Below are 22,430 nucleotides of genomic sequence, written 5' to 3'. Positions count from 1 at the left end.
ACTTGTTGAGAGAGCTAATTCTTAGGTAGGTTGATAAGGAGTCTGGGGGCCCTCAAGAAGGAGGCGGAGGAAGAGGAGAAAGGAACAAGCTTTTTTTTTTTTTTTTTTTTTCTACATTTCTTCCTCTTAGTCACATAATATACTTTTTTTTCTTAAGCTCTCGGTTGTTATGGCAAGAATCTATTTCACCTAAGACTAATTTTCTTTAAGCCCAGAGCTAATGATTACACAACAAAACAACTCATCTTGCTCAAGGATATGTTTTCCCTTAAATTCTGTGCTAATGATTATATAACAACAAAGTATCTTCCTTGAAAACAAGTTTCTCCTTCTTAAGAACCTTCTGACTAACCCTAAAATGTATGTTGTGGGAGTGGGTCTGATAAGACATTTACAACCTTGAGACATTCTTTTGATCTATTGTTAGTAACCGATTGAAAAAGTATGTAAGGCCTTGATAAGACTAGTGAGTGGGGCACTCTCTATCTGATGTCTGTGTCAGAAGCTTTTGCTATCCCTTTTTTCACTGTAATAAAACTTTTGCCACGTGAAACTCTGAGTGCTTGAAGCCACATCTCTGGTCCCGAAGCTAAATTCTCTCCTTCTAAGATCACAAATCCAACACAATTCACCATAAGCTATCATCTTGGGGGCTTATCTGGGGTCTTCAAGACAAAGTAAGGACAAGGTAAGCAGAAAGCTTTAGTCTCTCTGCTTTCTCATACAAATTTTCTGCCTTTTTTTTTTTTTTTTTTTACTAACTCTACAGCGTGCCTGTGTGTGTGATTGATTGAAAGTCTGAGACGTACAAAACAAGAACAAGGAAGTGTTGAGCCCGGCTTTGTGGTTCTGTGGCGCCTTGTAACGACTAAAGGCAGCCCTGAAAGGGGAGCCTATCAGGGGTTTATACTCACCCTGCCAATGCCAAGAGGCACCCACCATCCCTGCAAAGGGGAGCGGCGAGAAATGGGCAAAGCACGTGGACTGAACTTTCCTTTCTCGGTCATCTTTCTCTGGTCTCTTTGACCATCTCTTAACTGCCTGGGGAATTAGAACTACTAACCTAATCTGTTGAATCGTAGACTTTCAAGGGACTTGTGATCCATGCTATTACTATGTACTGTTGTTTAGACTCCAAGCTTGGATTGATAGTCATGAGGCACCCAGCCTTGCTAGGATCCAAAAGCTACATCTTGGTTGTTTGCTCATGCACTGCTGATGGAAGCTAGGTGGAGCTCTAGCTCCAGGAGTGTCTCTCTCTTGGCTGCTTCCATACAGGGCCAGAGCCCCAGAAGTGAGTCCTTTGCAATGGCTATACCTCCAGACTATATGGATGGAAGTGCTGCTAATGAACATGAGGTTTCTAAAAAGATAGGATGGGAACCCCAGAATCCGGCCAGACTGGGAATACAGTAGGATTCTTTCCTTGGTAATGCTAGCTCTTCAATTCAGTTCAGTTCAGTTCAGTTGCTCAGTCCTGTCCGACTCTTTGCGACCCCATGAATCGCAGCATGCCAGGCCTCCCTGTCCATCACCAACTCCCTGAGTGCACTGAGACTCACGTCCATAGAGTCAGTGATGCCATCCAGGCATCTCATCTTCTGTCGTCCCCTTCTCCTCCTGCCCCCAATCCCTCCCAGCATCAGAGTCTTTTCCAATGAGTCAACTCTTCACATGAGGTGGCCAAAGTACTGGAGTTTCAGCGTCAGCATCATTCCTTCCAAAGAAATCCCAAGGCTGATCTCCTTCAGAATGGACTGGTTGGATCTCCTTGCAGTCCAAGGGACTCTCAAGAGTCTTCTCCAACACCACAGTTCAAAAGCATCAATTCTTCAGCGCTCAGCTTTCTTCACAGTCCACCTCTCACATCCATACATGACCACAGGCAAAACCATAGCCTTGACTAGACGAACCTTTGTTGGCAAAGTAATGTCTCTGCTTTTCAATATGCTATCTAGGTTGGTCATAACTTTCCTTCCAAGGAGTAAGCATCTTTTAATTTCATGGCTGCAATCACCATCTGCAGTGATTTTGGAGCCCCAAAAGTTAAAGTCTGACACTGTTTCCACTGTTTCCCCATCTATTTCCCATGAAGTGATGGGACCAGATGCCATGATCTTTGTTTTCTGAATGTTGAGCTTTAAGCCAACTTTTTCACTCTTCTCTTTCACCTTCATCAAGAGGCTCTTTAGTTCCTCTTCACTTTCTGCCATAAGGGTGGTGTCATCTGCATATCTGAGGTTATTGATATTTCTCCCGGCAATCTTGACTCCAGCTTGTGCTTCTTCCAGCCCAGCATTTCTCATGATGTATTCTGCATATAAGTTAAATAAGCAGGCTGACAATATACAGCCTTGACGTACTCCTTTTCCTATTTGGAACCAGTCTGTTATTCGATGTCCAGTTCTAACTGTTGTTTCCTGACCTGCATACAAAGTTCTCAAGAGGCAGGTCAGGTGGTCTGGTGTTCCCATGTCTTGAAGAATTTTCCACAGTTTATTGTGATCCACACAGTCAAAGGCTTTGGCATAGTCAGTAAAGCAGAAATAGATATTTTTCTGGAACTCTCTTGCTTTTTCTTTGATCCAACAGATGCTGGCAATTTGATCTCTGGTTCCTCTGCCTTTTCTAAAACCAGCTTGAACATCTGGAAGTTCACGTATTGCTGAAGCCTGGCTTGAAGAGTTTTGAGCATTACTTTACTAGCGTGTGAGATGAGTGCAATTGTGCGGTAGTTTGAGCATTCTTTGGCATTGCCATTTTTTGGGGTTGGAATAAAAACTGACCTTTTCCAGTCCTGTGGCCACTACTGAGTTTTCCAAATTTGCTGGCATATTGAGTGCAGCACTTTCACAGCATCATCTTTCAGGATTTGAAATAGCTCAACTGGAATTCCATCACCTCCACTAGCTTTGTTTGTAGTGATGCTTTCTAAGGTCCACTTGACTTCACATTCCAGGATGTCTGGCTCTAGGTCAGTGATCACACCATCGTTATCTGGGTCGTGAAGCTCTTTTTTGTACAGTTCTGTGTATTCTTGCCACCTCTTCTTAATATCTTCTGCTTCTGTTAGGTCCATATAATATCTGTCCTTTATCAAGCCCATCTTTGCATGAAATGTCCCCTTGGTATCTCTAATTTTCTTGAAGAGATCTCTAGTCTTTCCCTTTCTGTTGTTTTCCTCTATTTCTTTGCATTGATGACCGAGGAAGGCTTTCTTATCTCTTCTTGCTATTCTTTGGAACTCTGCATTCAGATGCTTATATCTTTCCTTTTCTCCTTTGCTTTTCACTTCTCTTCTTTTCACAGCTATTTGTAAGGCCTCTCCAGACAGCCATTTTGCTCTTTTGCATTTCTTTTCCATGGGGATGGTCTTGATCTCTGTCTCCTGTACAATGTCACAAACCTCCGTCCATAGTTCATCAGGCACTCTATCTATCAGATCTAGGCCCTTAAATCTATTTCTCACTTCCACTGTATAATCATAAGGGATTTGATTTGGGTCATACCTGAATGGTCTAGTGGTTTTCCCTACTTTCTTCAATTTCAGTCTGAATTTGGCAATAAGGAGTTCATGATCTGAGCCACAGTCAGCTCCTGGTCTTGTTTTTGTTGACTGTATAGAGCTTCTCTATCTTTGGCTGCAAAGAATATAATCAATCTGATTTTGGTGTTGACCATCTGGTGAGGTCCATGTGTAGAGTCTTCTCTTGTGTTGTTGGAAGATGGTGTTTGCTATGACCAGTGCATTTTCTTGGCAAAACTCTATTAGCCTTTGCCCTGCTTCATTCCGTATTCCAAGGCCAAATTTGCCTGTTACTCCAGGTGTTTCTTGACTTCCTACTTTTGCATTCCAGTCCCCTATAATGAAAACGACATCTTTTTTAGGTGTTAGTTCTAAAAGGTCTTGTAGGTCTTCATAGAACCGTTCAACTTCAGTTTCTTCAGCATTACTGGTTGGGGCATAGACTTGGATTACTGTGATATTGAATGGTTTGCCTTGGAAATGAACAGAGATCATTCTGTCGTTTTTGAGATTGCATCCAAGTACTGCATTTCAAACTCTTTTGTTGACCATGATGGCCACTCCATTTCTTCTGAGGGATTCCTGCCCGCAGTAGTATAATGGTCATCTGAGTTAAATTCACCCATTGCAGTCCATTTTAGTTCACTGATTCCTAGAACATCGACATTCACTCTTGCCATCTCTTGTTTGGCCACTTCCAATTTGCCTTGATTCATGGACCTGACATTCCAGGTTCCTATGCAATATTGCTCTTATAGCATTGGACCTTGCTTCTATCACCAGTCACATCCACAACTGGGTATTGTTTTTGCTTTGGCTCCATCCCTTCATTCTTTCTGGAGTTATTTCTCCACTGATCTCTAGTAGCATATTGGGCACCTACTGACCTGGGGAGTTCCTCTTTCAGTATCCTATCACTTTGCCTTTTCATACTGTTCATGGGGTTCTCAAGACAGGAATACTGAAGTGGTTTGCCATTCTATTCTCCAGTACACCACATGCTAGCTCTTAGCGGACCAGATAAAGTTCTCCAGTGGCTTCTGTCTTAACTCCCTAGACATTCCTTTTGTGGAATCTATGAAAATGAACTGGAAGCATTGGCCCTTGTAGCTCGAGGACAAAAATCACTTTTTTCTTGCTGGCCAACCCTCCACCACCTCTTTTGCTATCACATATAGTGGTGTGGTGACACTTGGAAGAGACATCTTGGGTTTTTCTGTTCATCCCTTTATGACTCACTGCTTCTACGGAGGTCGGGAATGTGCTCAAGCACGTGCACAGGCACACAGAACACAGATGCTTTCCCTAGTGCTCCTAGCTTGGGAAACATTCCAGAAGACTACTCTGCTCCACCCCAGGTGGCACCAGAGGAAAAGGGGAAATCAAGCCAAGGTCCTAATGGTAAGGAATTAGAAATCAATTTGGGATGCCCATCAAGTCTATCCCTGGTGCATCTCCACCCCATCTCGGTGGTAGAGCAAGGAGGGCTGACAAGAATGAGCAAGTTGCCTCTGTTGGTAAGGGACAGACTAAGTTCAACCAGGGAAGCAAAGCTTTGGTGGAAAGCCTGACTCCACCCCAATCTAGAGCAAGGAGGGATGATTCCAGAAGAAAAAAGCCACAGTGCTGGATGCCACTTTCTTCCTTCTTACAGATGGGAGATAACAGTTCCAGAACCACCCTTTTGAAATGTATTTTAAACTGGGATAAATTCGATCCCTGAGCTTGACATTACTTGGAGAGATGTAGTGTGTATCTTAGGACACAGGCTGACTCCTGACTCAAAAACTCGGGTTTTGGAAAAAAGCTACTGCTTTTGGAGATGAATGGCTTGAACATGGGTCAATAGGAAAGAGGGAACAAGAGATAGCAGCCTTCCCTATGGGGGAGTCAGACAGTCCCCACAATAGAGTCAGACTGGGACTATAACATGGCTAAAGGAAGATGGGATCAGAGTCACTTTGTCAGATGTATTCCTGAAGGACTCAAGTGGGCATATGCTAAGACTAAATTCTGCCAAATTGGCAAGCATAGAATAGGGAGAGAAGGAAGCTCCTGGTAAATTCCTAGATTGACTATGGGAAACCCTTCTCATATTCACTGAGATTGATTCTGAAAGTGCAAAGGGAGGAGTGACCTTAAAAGATAGATTTCTCACTCAGTTGACTGCAGATATCTGCTATAAGCTATTAAAACAGGTGTTTAGATTAAATCAGTCCTTAGATAAACTACTGCAGCTGGCTCAAATGGTCTTCTATGGCAGAGAGTATGAGGAGGAGGAGAAGAGGCAGAAAAAGACTAGGGAGAGACTGAAACCCTAGCGATGGCTGTCAGATCTGCTCTGAAACAGTCTGAGGAAAAATGCCCAGAGGGACCCAGGTGACAAGGGATGGACTTACTATTACACTGGAAAGGGGGGACACAAAGCAGGGTTGTCGTCAATCATTTAAGCCCCCTCCAGCTCCATGTCTGGTCTGCACAGGACCACACTGGAGACTGCCCTCAGAAGCATAAGCCCCAGGGGTCGGACTCTCAAGACAATCAGGAGTGTAGGTGCCTGGGAACCACCCCCTCCCCCCGCAACCACCACAACCTTCCATCCTAATTACATCTGAGGAACCCCGGGTGCTAAAAACTGCGGGGGTGGGGGGCAATCAGTCGATTTCCTTTTGGACACTGGGGCAACGTTCCCTGTGCTCACTCAAGCCCCTGACCCACTGCTCCTGATCCACTACCATAATGCGGCTCTCTGGTTGAGCCAAATGCCATTATTTCCGTCATCCTTTAAGCTGCAACTGCGACTTTGTGCTGTTTTCTCAAGAGTTCTAATTGTGCCAGAGTCTCCCTCACCCCTTCTGGGGAGGAATATACTGAGCAAGGTCCAGGCCTCTGTTTTCATGTATATGAAATTCACTCTTTCTCTCCCATTAACTGAATAAAATATAAGTCCTAGAGTGTCAGCTGATGGAAAAGCTGGGTCGAGCACAAATGCTGTTCCTCTCATTATCAAGCTCAAAGACCCTCACCTATTTCTTTATCAAAAGCAGTATCCATTAAAGCAAGGTTAAGGAGGGGTTAAAACCCATCATTGACAATTTAAAGGAACTGGGGCTATTAATTCTCTGTAACAGTCCATGAAACACTCCTATTTGGGTGTAAAAAAGTCAAATGATAAATGGAAATTAGATCAAAATTTATAAATAATAAATGAGGCTGTGGTTTGTTTACACCCCATGGTGCCTAGACATTATACTTTATTGTTTGAAATTCCTGAACAAGCCAAATATTTTTCAGTCATTGATTTAAAGGATGCTTTCTAGAATTAAACCTTTAATAAACTAAAATCTTCCTCAGTTATCAATGCAAAGAAATGGAGGAAAACAATAGAATGAGAAAGACTAGCAATCTCTTCAAGAAAATTAGAGATACCAAGGCAACATTTCATGAAAAGATGGACACAATAAAGGATAGAAATGGCATGGACCTAACAGAAGCAGAAGATATTAAAAAGAGGTGGCAAGAATACACAGAAGAAATGTACAAAAAAGATCTTCACGACCCACATAATCACGATGGTGTGATCACTCATCTAGAGCCAGACATCCCGGAGTGTGAAGACAAGAGTGCCTTAGGAAGTATCACTACCAGCAAAGCTAGTGGAGGTGATGGAATTCCAGTTGAGTTCTTTCAAATCCTAAAAGATGATGCTGTGAAAGTGCTGCACCCAATATGCCAGCAAATTTGGAAAACTCAGCAGTGACCACAGGACTGGAAAAGGTCAGTTTTCATTCCAATCCCAAAGAAAGGCAATATGAAAGATGTTCAAGCTACCACACAATTGCACTCATCTCACACGCTAGCAATGTAATGCTCAAAATTCTCTAAGCCTGGCTTTAACAGTACGTGAACCATGAACTTCCTGATGCTCAAGCTGGACTTAGAAAAGTCAGAGGAACCAGAGATCAAATTGCCAACATCAGTTGGATCATTGAAAAAGCAACAGAATTCCAAAAAAACATCTACTTCTTCTTTATTGAGTATGCCAAAGCCTTTGACTGTGTGGATCACAGCAAACTGAAAAATCTTCAAGAGATGGGGATACCAGACCACCTGACCTGTGTCCTGAGAAATCTGTATGCAGGTCAGGAAGCAACAGTTAGAACAAGACATGGGACAACAGACTGGTTCCAAATTGGGAAAGGAGTACGTTAAGGCTGTATATTGTCACCCTGTCTATTTAACTTCTGTGCAGAGTACATCATGAGAAATGCTGGGCTGGATGAAGCACAAGCTGGAATCAAGATTGCTGGGAGAAATATCAATAACTTCAGATATGCAGATGACACCACCTTTAAGGCAGAAAGTGAAAAATTAAAGTCTCTTGATGAAAGTGAAAGAGGAAAGTGAAAAAGCTGGGTTAAAACTCAACATTCAGAAAACTAATATCATGGCATCTGGTCCCATCACTTCATGGCAAATATATGGGGAAACAGTGGAAACAGTGGCAGACTTTATTTTTTGGGCTCCAAAATCAATGCAGATGGTTACTGCAGCCATGAAATTAAAAGATGCTTGCTCCTTGGAAGAAAAGTTATGATCAAACTAGAAAGCATATTAAAAAGCAGAGACATTACTTTACTGACAAAGGTCTGTCTAGTTAAGGCTATGATTTTTTCAGTAGTCATATATGGATACAAGAGTTGGACTACAAAGAAAGCTGAGCACTGAAGAACTGATGCTTTTGAACTGTCATGTTGGCTAAGACTGTTGAGAGTCCCTTGGACGGCAAGGAGATCAAACCAGTCAATCCAAAAGGAAATCAGTCCTGAATATTCATTGGAAGGATTGATGCTGAAGCTGAAACTCCAATATTTTGGCCACCTTATGTGAAGAACTGACTCACTGGAAAAGACCGTGATGGACAGGGAAGCCTCTACAGTCCATGGGGTCGCAAAGAGTCGGACATGACTAAGACATTGAACTGACACTAAACCATCCTCTACCTACCATGACTTCAAGACAATTGAGAGGATTCTTGGGCATTACAGGCAATTGCTGCATTTGGATTCCGGGTTATGGGGAACTTGCCCAGCCTTAATATAAACTTATAACTGAAACTCAACAGGCCAAGACTGGTAAGTTTATCTGGTCATCAGAGATTCAAAGGTTTTCAAGGCTCTTCAAACTGCTCTCCTGCAGACTCCTGCTTTAAGCTTGCCCACAGGGTCAAGGTTTAATCTGTTTGTTACTGAAAGAAAAGGTATGGCCTTGGGAGTGATGACACAACCCAGAGGGCCTCAACAACCTGTAGCTTATACAAATGAAGAATTCAGATTAGTTCAGTTCAGTCACTCAGTCGTGTCCAACTCTTTGCAACCCCATGGACCGCAGCACACCAGGACTCCCTTTCCATTACCAACTCCTGGAGTTTACTCAAACTCATTTCCATTGAGTCAGTGATGCCATCCAACCATCTCATCCTCTGTCTTCCCCTTCTCCTCCCACCTTCAATCTTTCCCTGCATGGGGGTCTTTTCCAATGAGTCAGTTCTTCATATCAGATGGCCAAAGTATTAGAGTTTCAGCTTCAACATCAGTCCTTCCAATGAATATTCAGGACTGATTTCCTTTAGGATGGACTGGTTGGATCTCCTTGCAGTCCAAAGGACTCTCAAGAATCTTCTTCAACACCACAATTCAAAAGCATCAATTCTTCAGTGCTCAGCTTTCTTTATGATCCAACTCTCACACCCATACATGACTACTGGAAAAACCATAGCCTTGACTAGACAGACCTTTGTTGGCAAAGTAATGTCTCTGTTTTTCAATATGCTGTCTAGGTTGGTCATAACTTTTCTTCCAAGGAGTAACAGCCTTTTAATTTCATGGTTGCAGTCAACATCTACAGTGACTTTGGTCTCCCCCAAAATAAAGTCTGTTACTGTTTTCACTGTTTCCCAATCTATTTGCCATAAAGTGATGGGACCAGATGCCATGATCTTAGTTTTCTGAATGTTGAGTTTTAAGTCAACTTTTTCACTCTCCTCTTTCACTTTCATCAAGAGGCTCTTTAGTTCTTCTTTGCTTTCTGCCACAAGGGTGGTATTATCTGCATATGAAGTTATTGATATTTCTCCCAGCAATCTTGATTCCAGTTTGTGCTTCATCCAGCCAGGCATTTCTCATGATGTATTCTGCATAGAAGTTAAATAAGCAGGGTGACAGTATACAACCTTTATGTACTCCTTTCCCAATTTGGAACAAGTCTATTGTTTCATGTCCGGTTCTGACTACTGCTTCTTGACCTGCATACAGATTTCTCAGGAGACAGGTAAGGTGGTTTGGTGTTCCCGTCTCTTGAAGAATTTTCCACAGTTTGTTGTGATCCACACAGTTAAAGGCCTTGGTGTAGTCAATGAAGCAGAAGTAGATGTTTTTCTGGAACTCTCTTGCTTTTTAGATGATACAATGAATGTTGGCAATTTGATCTTTGATTCCTCTGCCTTTTCTAAATCTAGCTTGAACAGCTGGAAGTTCTCAGTTCACATACTGTTGAAGCCCGGCTTGGAGAACTTTGAGCATTACTTTTTAGCATGTGAGATGAGTGCTATTGTAAGGTAGTTTGAATATTTTTTTAGCATTACCTTCCTTTGGGATTGGAATGAATCTGCCATTCATTCATTGGAATTAATCTGCCAAACTGTGGGTTAGGGAATTAATTTACTTGTCATAGAACAAATTGCTAGTAAGTGTCTGAGTCAGGATTAAAACTTCAGTCTAATTGTCATCAAAGCCCATGTTTTCCCACTATGTTCTCTTCTGAGGAAGAAACTGTGGAAAGAATTCCTTTGGCATATCTCAAGGAAAAGGATATTGTGTCACTAGGAAGATTGTCTAGCCAAGATCCTATGATGATTCATATTTAGATCATGTTCCTTGAGAGTAGGGAAAGAGATCTGTAAGCAACTGGTTTTAGCATCTGAGAGTTGTAAAGAAAGTTCTCAGGGAAACCATCCAATGATATTGTTGGAAATCTCAGAGGTCACAGGGCTATTTATTCCTCTGCACAGCTAAAATTTCAACCCTTGCTAAAATTTTTGTTCTATTTCCAGCCATAATGAAGGTTAAAGTGTTTATTATTAAGCAACCATAAAAAAGAGTGAGAGATTCAACAAACTTCTGATTCAAGCACCTCTGAGCCCACTCTTTTCAGGTAACTGTTCAATTATAAAGCTTGATATTAAATAGAGAGTCCTGGGCATCCAGTTAGGATGATGTGCCAACATACTTTCCAGTCCATGGCAAGAGAAACATGGTCATAAATATCCTCACAATCGCACAGTTTCAATTGTATAAATGTGGAATATTCAGAAGAACAATTGCCAATGTAATTGAATTGCAAATAAAAAGCAATAGTTATAAAAATATATGCCCTATAGAAAAAAGTGAAGGTCAGATACTATGACATGATTTCTCTCAGAAGAGGTAAGCTTTCATGTTCCTCTCCATATATGAGTGATAATGTGGCTTTTACAGCTAGGTGTGAAGCATTAGGCTTGCTTTATCTTTTCATTGTAGATAGAAGGAATATCTTATTATTGGGGGGATTGGTTTGCAGATTTACTGCAACCTGAGCTAAAAGTTCATATTAACTATCATGGTATCAGAATAAGCATATTTGGGACACAGAAAATACCAGGAAAAGATGGAAAAGGGGAGATAGAACCAACTACAGAGATCTACAAGGAAAATATATTTTGTTATACACAACTTTCTCAGGAAGAGAATGCTTTATGACTCAGGAGCTAACCATCAGTAATGTTAAATATCAGAGATATGATTTTTCATGAGACATTCAAAATGGACTGGTCCAAAGCCATCATTAAATTCAATGACATATGGTATCATATACAATGTGTTTCAGGTTGGTGATCTCTCAAATTACAAATGGTTCATTTCCAAAATCAAAGTGTGATTGTTTCATCACTTGTATCAAAAATCAAATCTTACAAGTTTAGCTTTCCACTTTTTTGGTTAGTCAGCTACAGTCATTCTGACAGAGTGGAGATGTAATCCATGACTGACTGGGCCTGAAGGGGGAGGGAGATCAAGATGGTAGAGTAAGATGGTATAGAGATCACCTCCCTCTAAAAACACATCAAAAATACATCTACACATGAAACAATACTCACAGAAAACTAATAGGAAACAGGCAGAAGGACTCCTACAAGGTTGTGAGAAAGATATACACATAATCAGGTAGAGTGGGAAGCAAAGCATTAGGCTGGGACATGGGCCCCTGGGAGGGGACTCAGAAGAAAAGGGAGATCACATGGTAGACACTCATTCTGGGGAGTGAGTTAGTCAAGCCACAGACTGAGCATCCCAGCCCTGGGATCCCATGCAGGGGAGGCAAGCTTTCTGAGCTAATCTGGGAACCACTGGGGCAGATAGGCTGAAGAAGCCTAGACTCCACTCAGGAGTGGGAAGGTGCTAGATTTTCCATAGATAGGGCAGAGAGAAGTTTGCCTTAGCATTTACTGCTTCCACCACACTCCCAGTCTGTGTGAAGTCCCAGTCCCACTCACTCCATGCCACAGCTTGGCACTGGATCTATGATGGTCAGGACCAGGGGAAACACTGGATCTAGGGACACAGAAGCAATGTGGGTGTGATCCAGGTAGGGTGGCAGTGGGCATTATTGGCACTTAAATGCACCACAGAAGCAACCCACACTTCTGATAGAAGTGCAGCCAATTGAACTCCCACAACTCCACACCATACTTCTCAGGTTTAGCCAAATGAATGCTTCAGCACCACCCACTCCATGACACAACCTAGCACTAGATCTCAGGTGGATGGAATGAAGGAAAAGATACAACCACGGGCTGCATTTGAGCAGAGCCAAAGACACTGAACAGGCAGCACCTCTGTAAGTGCACAAACACGTGGCATAAGCACCCTTCCTTTGGGGCAAAGTCCCAGTGAAGGAAGAAGGGAAAACATACACTTAAAGGGAACAGAGCCAGCTCAAGCTCAACCCTCAGGGCTTTCAATTAAGAAACTTTGGAACAATTTGGGAGCCAGTGATGATGGCCACTGATCAAAGATGATGTCCCACGTCACACCCTGAGAAGTCTCTATCTCCTCCAAAACCAGCCACACTCCATACCAAGGTGATAGCGGTCGGCAGATATGAAAGACATGACTGGCATCCACAGCAAATCCAGCTCTCCCCCTCAAAGGCACTGGAGACACACAGTCTACACAAGGACACTCCTACAAAGACAATCCTTCAAAAGCACAGTAGGTGGCTGTTCCATCTGAATTCATAGAGACAAAGTTAAATAAAATGAAAAGGCAGAGGAACTGCTCTCAACTGAAAGAGCAAGAGAAAGAAATAAAAAATGAAAGAGAGTCTATTAGGAAATGAATTCAAAGTGTGGGTAATAAAAATACTAATTGAATTAGGACAGATAATTAATCTAAGGACTGAATCATTTTTAAAAACACCTAGAAAATATCAAGAAGATCGAGAAAAAAATAGATAACTTAATATTTGAGATTAAAAGCACTCCAGAAGCAATGAACAGCAGACTAAATGACACAAAGAGTGCATAAGTGATCTGGAAGACAGACTAATAGAAATCACTCAATCACAACAGCAGACAGAAAGACAGATTTTAAAAAATGAAAGCAACATACAGATCTTAAACCTTTCATATTCCCATTATAGAGATTTCAGAAGGAGAAGAGAAAGAGAAAAAGATACAAAATTTATTTAAACAAATTATGGTTGAAAACTTCCTAAACCTAAAGAAGAAAACAGATAATCAGGTACAAAAATCACAGAAGAAGGTCCCATCAAGATGAACCTAAATGGACCCAAACCAAGATGTATCACATTAAAATGGCAAAAGTTAGAGAATTCTAAAGGTATCAAGAGAAAGGCAGTCATATACAAGGGATTCTCAATAAAAGTATTATCTGATTGCTCTATATAAACTTTATAGACCAAGAGAGAGTGGCATGATACAAGAAACCCACTTCAGACCTGAAGTCACATATAGACTGAAAGTGAGAGGATGGAAAAATATATTTCATGCAAATGGCAAGCAAAAGAAAGCTGGAGCAGCAATCCTCATATCACGCAAAATAGACCTTAAAATAAAGAATATTGCAAGAGATAAGGAAGGACACTACATAATGATCAAGGGATCAATCCAAGAAGAAGACATAACAATTGTAAATATCTATGCATGCAACATAGGAGCACCTCAATACATAAGACAACACTAAGAGACACAAAAGGAGAAACTGAGGGTAACAAAATAATAGTAGGAGACTTTAACACCCCATTCACACAAATGGACAGGTCACCAAAACAGAAAATTAATAAGGAAACACAAGTCTTAAATGATACATTAGATGAGATGGATCTCACTGATAACATCAGGACATTCCATCCAAATGCAGAAGAATACATACACCTTCTTCTCAAGTGCACATGGAACATTCCCCAGGATAGACCATATTTTGGGTCACAAAGCAAACCTCAGTAAATTTAAGAAAATTGAAATTGTATCAGGCATCTTCTCCAACCACAATGCTATGAGACTAGATATCAATTACAAGGGGAAAACTGTAATTGACACAAACACATGGAGATTAAACAACATGTTTCTAAATAACCAACGGGTTACTGAAGAAATCAAAACAGAAACAAAAAATTTTCTGGAAACAAATGACAATGAAAACATGACAACCCAAAACCTATGGGATGCAGCAAAAGCAGTTCTAAGAGGGAAGTTTATAGCAATATAATCCTACCTCAAGAAACAAGAAAAACATCGAATAGACAACCTAACTTTACACCTAAAACAACCGAGAAAGAAAAAAGAAAAAAAAAAAAAAAACCAAAATTAGTAGAAAGAAAGAAATCATAAAGATCCTAGCAGAAATAATGAAAAAGAAATTAAAGAAACAATAGTAAAGATTAATAAAACTAAAAGTGGTTCTTTGAGAAGATAAACAAAATTGACAAACTTTCAGCCAGACTTATCATGAAAAAAAGAGAAGAATCAAATCAACAAAATTAGAAATGAAAAAGGAGAGATTACAACAGATAGTGCAGAAATACAAAGGATTATAAGAGAGTATTATGAACAACTATATGGCAATAAAATAGATAATGGAAGAAATGGACAGATTCTTAGAAAAATTCAATCTTCCAAGACCGAACCAGGAAGAAATAGAAATTATGAACAACCCAATCACTAGAGCTGAAATGGAAGCTGTGATCAAAAATCTCCCAAAAAAGCAAAAGCCCAGGACCATATGGCTTCATAGGAGAATTCTGTTAAACATTTAGAGAGGATTTAATCCCTATCCTTCTAAAACTCTTTCAAAAAGTTGCCAAGAAAGGAACACTTCCAAACTCATTCTACGAGGCCACCATCACCCTGATACCAAAACCAGACAAAGACAATACAAAAAAAAGAAAACTACAGGCCAATGTCACTGATGAACATAGATGCAAAAATCCTCAACAACATTTTAGCAAACAGAATTCAGTAACACATCAAAAAGCTGATGCACCATAATCAAGTCAGGTTTATTCCAGAGATTCAAGGATTCTTCAATATATGCAAATCAATCAGTATGATACACCATATTAACAAATTGAAAGATAAAAACCATATGATCCTCTCAATCAGATTAGATCAGATCAGTCGCTCAGTCATGTCCGACTCTTTGCGACCCCATGAATTGCAGCACGCCAGGCCTCCCTGTCCATTACCAACTCCCTGAGTGCACTGAGACTCATGTCCATAGAGTCAGTGATGCCATCCAGTCATCTCATCCTCTTTCGTCCCCTTCTCCTCCTGACCCCAATCTCTCCCAGCATCAGAGTCTTTTCCAATGAGTCAACTCTTCACATGAGGTGGCCAAAGTACTGGAGTTTCAGCTTTAGCATCATTCCTTCCAAAGAATTCCCAGGGCTGATCTCCTTCAGAATGGACTGGTTGGATCTCCTTGCAGTCCAAGGGACTCTCAAGAGTCTTCTCCAACACCACAGTTCAAAAGCATCAATTCTTTGGCGCTCAGCCTTCTTCACAGTCCAACTCTCACATCCATACATGACCACAGGCAAAACCATAGCCTTGACTAGACAAACCTTTGTTGGCAAAGTAATGTCTCTGCTTTTGAATATGCTGTCTAGGTTGGTCATAACTTTCCTTCCAAGGAGTAAGCATCTTTTAATTTCACGCCTGCAGTCACCATCTGCAGTGATTTTGGAGCCCAGAAAAATAAAGTCTGACACTGTTTCCACTGTTTCCCCATCTATTTCCCATGAAGTGATGGGACCGGATGCCACGATCTTTGTTTTCTGAATGTTGAGCTTTAAGCCAACTTTTTCACTCTCCACTTTCACTTTCATCAAGAGGCTTTTGAGTTCCTCTTCACTTTCTGCCATAAGGGTGGTGTCATCTGCATATCTGAGGTTATTGATATTTCTCCTGGCAATCTTGATTCCAGCTTGTGTTTCTTCCAGTCCAGCGTTTCTCATGATGTACTCTGCATATAAGTTAAATAAGCAGGGTGACAATATACAGCCTTGACGTACTCCTTTTCCTATTTGGAACCAGTCTGTTGTTCCATGTCCAATTCTAACTGTTGCTTCCTGACCTGCATACAAATTTCTCAAGAGGCAGATCAGGTGGTCTGATAGATGCATAAAATGCCTTTGACAAAATTCAGCACCCATTTATGATTAAAACTCTTTAAAAAATGGGCATAGAAGGAACCTATGTCAACACAGTAAAGGCCATATATGATAAGCCTAAAGCAAACATTCTTCTCAAGGTGAAAAACTGAAAGTATTGCCCCTAAGATCAGGAACAAGACAAGGTGTCCATTTTCACCACTATTATTCAACATAGTTCTGCAAGTCCTAGCTATAGCAATCAGGGGAGAAAAAGAAATAAAAGGAATCCAGACTGGAAAAGAAGAAGTAAAGCTCTCAGGGTTTGTAGATGACATGATACTGTACATAGAAAACCCTAAAGATAGGATTAGAAAATCACTAGAGCTGATCAGTGAATTTAGCAAAGTTGCAGGATGCAAAATCAAGACAGAGAAATCACTTGCATTTCTATATATTAACAATGAAAAATCAGAAAGAGAAATTAAGGAATCAATCGCCTTCACCATTTCAATAAAAATAATTAAATATCTAGGAATAAACTTATATAAGGAGACAAAAGAACTGTATACAGGAAATTATAAGACACTAATGAAAGAAGTCAAAGATGATGTAAAGAGATGGAGAGATATTCCATGTTCCTGGGGAGGAAGAATCAATATTGTGAAAATTACTATACTACCAAATGCAATCTATAGACTCAATGTGATTCCTATCAAATTACCAATGGCATTTTTCACAGAACTAGAAAAAATTTTTTGCAATTCATATGGAAACACAAAAGACCCCAGATAGCCAAAGCATTTTTGAGAAAGAAGAATGGAGCTGGAGGAAACAACCTTCCTGACTTCAGATTATACTACAAAACTACAGTCATCAAGACAGTATGGTACTGGCACAAAAACAGAAATATACACCAATGGAACAAGATAGAAACTCCAAAACTAAACCCATGCGCCTATGGTACCTTATTTTTGACAAAGGAGGCAAGAATATACAATGGGGCAAAACAGCCTCTTCAATAACTGGTGCTGGGAAAACTGTACAGCTACATGTAAAAGAATGAAATTAGAACACTTCCTAACACCATATATAAAGATAAACTCAACATGGATTAAAGACCTAAATGTAAGACCAGAAACTACAAAACTCTTAGAGGAAAACATAGGCAGAATACTTGAGGACATAAATCAAAGTAAGATCCTCTATGATCCACCTCCTAGAGTAACAGAAATAAAAACAAAAGTAAACAAATGGGACCTGATTAAACTTAAAAGCTTTTGCACAGCAAAGGAAACTGTAAGCAAGGTGAAAAGAAAACCCTTGGAATGGGAGAAAATAATAGCAAAGAAAACAAGTGATAAAGGATTAATTTCCAAAATATACAAGCAGCTCATACAACTCAATACTAGAAAAAGAAACAACCCCATCAAAAAGTGGGGAAAAGACCTAAACAGACATCTCTACAAAGAAGATATACATATGGCTAACAAACACATGAAAAGATGCTCAACATCACTCATTATTTAGTTCAGTTCAGTTGCTCAGTCGTGTCCGACTCTTTGCGACCCCATGAATTGCAGCACGCCAGGCCTCCCTGTCCATCACAACTCCCGGAGTTCACTCAAACTCACATCCATCGAGTCAGTGATGCCATCCAGCCACCTCATCCTCTGTCATCCCCTTCTCCTCCTGACCCCAATCCCTCCCAGCATCAGTCTTTTCCAATGAGTCAACTCTTCGCATGAGGTGGCCAAAGTACTGGAGTTTCAGCTTTAGCATCATTCCTTCCAAAGAATTCCCAGGGCTGATCTCCTTCAGAATGGACTGGTTGGATCTCCTTGCAGTCCAAGGGACTCTCAAGAGTCTTCTCCAACACCACAGTTCAAAAGGATCAATTCTTCGGCGCTCAGCCTTCTTCACAGTCCAACTCTCACATCCACACGTGACCACAGGCAAAACCATAGCCTTGACTAGACGAACCTTTGTTGGCAAAGTAATGTCTCTGCTTTTGAATACGCCATCCAGGTTGGTCATAACTTTCCTTCCAAGGAGTAAGCATCTTTTAATTTCATGGCTGCAGTCACCATCACTCATTATTAGAGAAATGGAAATCAAAACTACAATGAGATATCACCTCACTCCAGTCAGAATGGCTATCATAAAAAGTCTACAAACAATAAATGCTGGAAAGAGTGTGAATAAAAGGGAACACTCTTGCACTGTTGGTGGGAATATAAATTGATACAGCCACTATGGAAGATGATATGGAGATTCCTTATAAAACTAGGAATAAAAGCACCATATGACCCAGTAATCCCACTCGTAAGCATATACCCTGAGGAAACCAAAATTGAAAGAGACACATGTATCCCATTGTTCATTGCAGCACTATTTACAATAGTAGAACATGGAAACAACCTAGATGTCCATCGACGGATGAATGGGTAAAGGAGTTGTGGTACATATACACAATGGGATATTACTCAGCCATAAAAAGGAACATATTTGAGTCAGTTCTGATGAGGTGGATGAATCTAGAATCTATTATAGAGTGAAGTGAGTCAGAAAGAGAAAGAGAAATATTGTATTCTAACATATATATATAGAATCTAGAAAAATGATACTGAAGAATTTATTTACAGGGCAGCAATGGAGAAACAGACATAGAGAAAAGAGTTATGGACATGGGGAGAGGGGAGGAGAGGGTGAGATGTATGGAAAGAGTAACATGGAAACTTACATTGCCATATGTAAAATAGATAGCCAATGGGAATTTGCTGTATGGCTCAGGAAACTCAAAAAAGAGCTCCATATCAACCTAGAGGGGTGGGATGGGGCAGGAGATGGAATCAAGTTTCAAAAGGGAGGGGATATATGTTTACCTATGACTGATTCATGTTGAGGTTTGACAGAAAACAGCAAAACTCTGTAAACCAATTATCCTTCAATAAAAAATAATTTTTTTTTAAATGGGAGAGGATATATGTATACCTATGGCTGATTCATGCTGCGGTTTAACAGAAAACAATAAAATTCTGTAAAGCAATTTTCCCTCAATAAAAAATAATTTTAAAAAATCTACAATAGATACACAAAAAGTAAATAAAAAGAAGCCCAAGCATACCACCAAATAAAATCATCAGGGTACAATGAGCAAAACAAAAAGAAGAAATGAACACAGAACTACAAAAAAAAAAAAAAAAAAAAAACCTGGTAAGTAAGGATTAAAATAACAGTAACTGCATACTTATAAATAATAACTTTACATGTCAATGACCTAAATACTCCAATCAAAAGAGTTGGGTGACTGGATAAAAAAAAAACTAAACTCATCTATATTCTGCTTACAAGAGCCTCACTTCAGGGTGAAGGACATATAAGGACTGACAGTGAGGAGATGGAAAAAGATATTTCACAAAAACAGGCACAACAAGAAAGTAAGGGTTGAACAATATTCAGATTAGCAAACATAGAGTTTAAACAAGGCCATAATGAAAGGGCATTACATAATGATAAAGGAATTGGTTCAAGAAGAGGATATTATACTCATTAACATATACACACTCAGTACAGGAACACCTAAATATATAAAGCAATTACACTCCACTAACAGACATGAAAGGAGAAATTGACAACAATAATACAGTAATAGTAGGAGACTTGACTCTTCACTGACATCATAGACATGTCGACCAGACAGAAAATCAATAAGAAAATAGAGTTTTAAATAACACAATGAACCAGTTGGAGTTAATTCATGCCTGAAAGACATTATATTCTAAAATAGGTGAATACACATTCATTTCCAGAGCATGTAGAATGTTCTCCAGAATAGATCATATACTAGGTCACAAACCTCAACAGATTTTAGAGAATAAAAATTATATCAAGCATTTCCCCACTGATTTGAAACTCGAAATCAACTACAGAAAGAAAAATGAAGAAGGAACAATAAATAAAAATGCTATGAAAAATCAATGAGTCAATGATGAAATCAAAGATAAAAGTCAGAAAAGACCCCAAGACAAGTGAAAATGGAAACATAACTTTCCATCAATAAAATGAAAAAAATTTACAGAATGAGAGAAAACATTTGCAAATGGTGAAAGCAACAAAGGGTTAGTATCCAAAATATACAGGCAGTTCATACAACTCTCCCCCCCCCCCCCCGCCTCTCTCTCTCTCTATATATATATAGAGAGAGAGAGAGAGTCAAAGAATAGGCAGAACTGAATGGACATTTATCCAGTGAGGACATAGAGATAGCTAACAGGCACATGAAAAGATGTTTAACAACAGTAATCATAAGGGAAATGCAAATCAAAACCACAATGATATATCATCTCACACCTGTCAAACTGTTGTTGTTCAGTCATTCAGTCATGTCCAACTCTGGGACCCACAAACTGCAGTACATAAGGCTTCCTTCTTCACTATCTCCCAGAGTTTGCTCAAACTAATCTCCATTGAATCGGTGATATCATCCAGCCATCTCATCCTCTGTCACCCCCATCTCCTCCTGCCTTCAATCTTTCCCAGCCTTAGAGTTTTTTCCAATGAGTCCGTTCTTCACACCATTTGGCCAAGTATTGGAGCTTCAGCTCCAGCATCAGTCCTTCCAATGAATATTCAGGACTGATTTCCTTTACAATTGACTGGTTTGTTCTCCTTGAAGTCCAAGGAATTCTCAAGAGTCCTCCAGCACCACAGTTCAAAAGCATCAATTCTCCAGCACTCCACCTTCTTTATGGTCCAGTTCTGACATCCACACATGCTGCTGCTGCTGCTAAGTCACTTCGGTCGTGTCCAACTCTGTGCGACCCCATAGAGGGCAGCCCACCAGGCTCCCCTGTCCCTGGAATTCTCCAGGCAAGAATACTGGAGTGAGTTGCCTTTTCCTTCTTCAGTACATGAAAGTGAAAGTGAAGTCGCTCAGTCGTGTCCAACTCCTAGCGACCCCACGGACTGCAGCCTACCAGGCTCCTCCATCCGTGGGATTTTCCAGGCAAGAGTACTGGAGTGGGGTGCCATTGCCTTCTCCTACAACCACACATGACTACTGGAAAAACTATAGCTTTGACGGTGTAGTTGGACCTTTTAGACAAAGTGATGTCTCTACTTTTTAATATGCTGTCTAGGTTTGTCATAGCTTTTCTTCCAAGGAGCAAGCATCTTTTAGTTTCATGGCTATGGTCACTGTCTGCAGTGATTTTGGAACACAAGAAAATAATGTTATGTTTCCAATTTTTCCCCATTTATTTGCCATGAAGTGATGGGACTGGATGCCATGATCTTAGTTTTTCTGCATATTGAGGTTTCAGCCAGCCTTTTCACCCTCCTCTTTCACTTTCATCAAGAGGTCTTTTAGTTCCTCTTTGCTTTCTACCACTAGGGTGGTATCATCTGTATATCGGTTATTGATATTTCTCCTGGCAATCTTGACTCCAACTTGTTATTCATCCAGCCTGGCATTTTACATGATGTACTTTGTATATAAGTTAAATAATCAGAATGACAGTATACAGCCTTTATGTACTCCTTTCTCAAAATTGAACCAGTCCATTGTTCCATGTCCGTTTCTGTTACTTCTTGACCTGCATACAGGTTTCTCAGGAGGCAGGTAGGGTTGTCTGGTATTCCCATCTCTTTAAGAATTTTCCAATTTGTTGTGATCCACATAGTCAGAGGCTTTAGTGTAATCAATGAATCAGAAGTAGATGTTTTTCTGAAATTCTCTGGCTTTTTCTATGATCTGATGGATGTTGGCATCAAAAAGACTGCAAATAACAAGTGTTGGGCAGGATGTGGAGAAAAAGGAACACATGTAAATTACTCTGTTGGTGGGAATTGGTGCAGCCACTATGGAAAACAGTACTGAGGTTTCTTTAAAAACTAAAAATATGACTACCATATGATCCAACAATTTTACTTCTGGGGATATCCAGGCAAAAATCAAACCCTAATTTCTAAAGATACATACACTCCATTGCTCATAGCAGCATTATTTACAATCGCCAGACACAGAAGCAAACCGAGTGAACACTAGATTAAGAAAATGTGGAATATTGTGGAATATTATGCAATCATAAAAATTAAATACTGCCATTTGCAGCATGTGGATAGACCTAGAAAATATTATTCTTAGTGAAATAAGTCAAGACAAATATAACTTATATGTGAAATCTAAAAATAATAC

The sequence above is a fragment of the Bos indicus x Bos taurus genome, chromosome 15 (assembly GCF_003369695.1).
Source record: "Bos indicus x Bos taurus breed Angus x Brahman F1 hybrid chromosome 15, Bos_hybrid_MaternalHap_v2.0, whole genome shotgun sequence".
Taxonomy (NCBI): Eukaryota; Metazoa; Chordata; class Mammalia; order Artiodactyla; family Bovidae; genus Bos; species Bos indicus x Bos taurus.
This window is presented reverse-complemented; position numbering follows the sequence as displayed.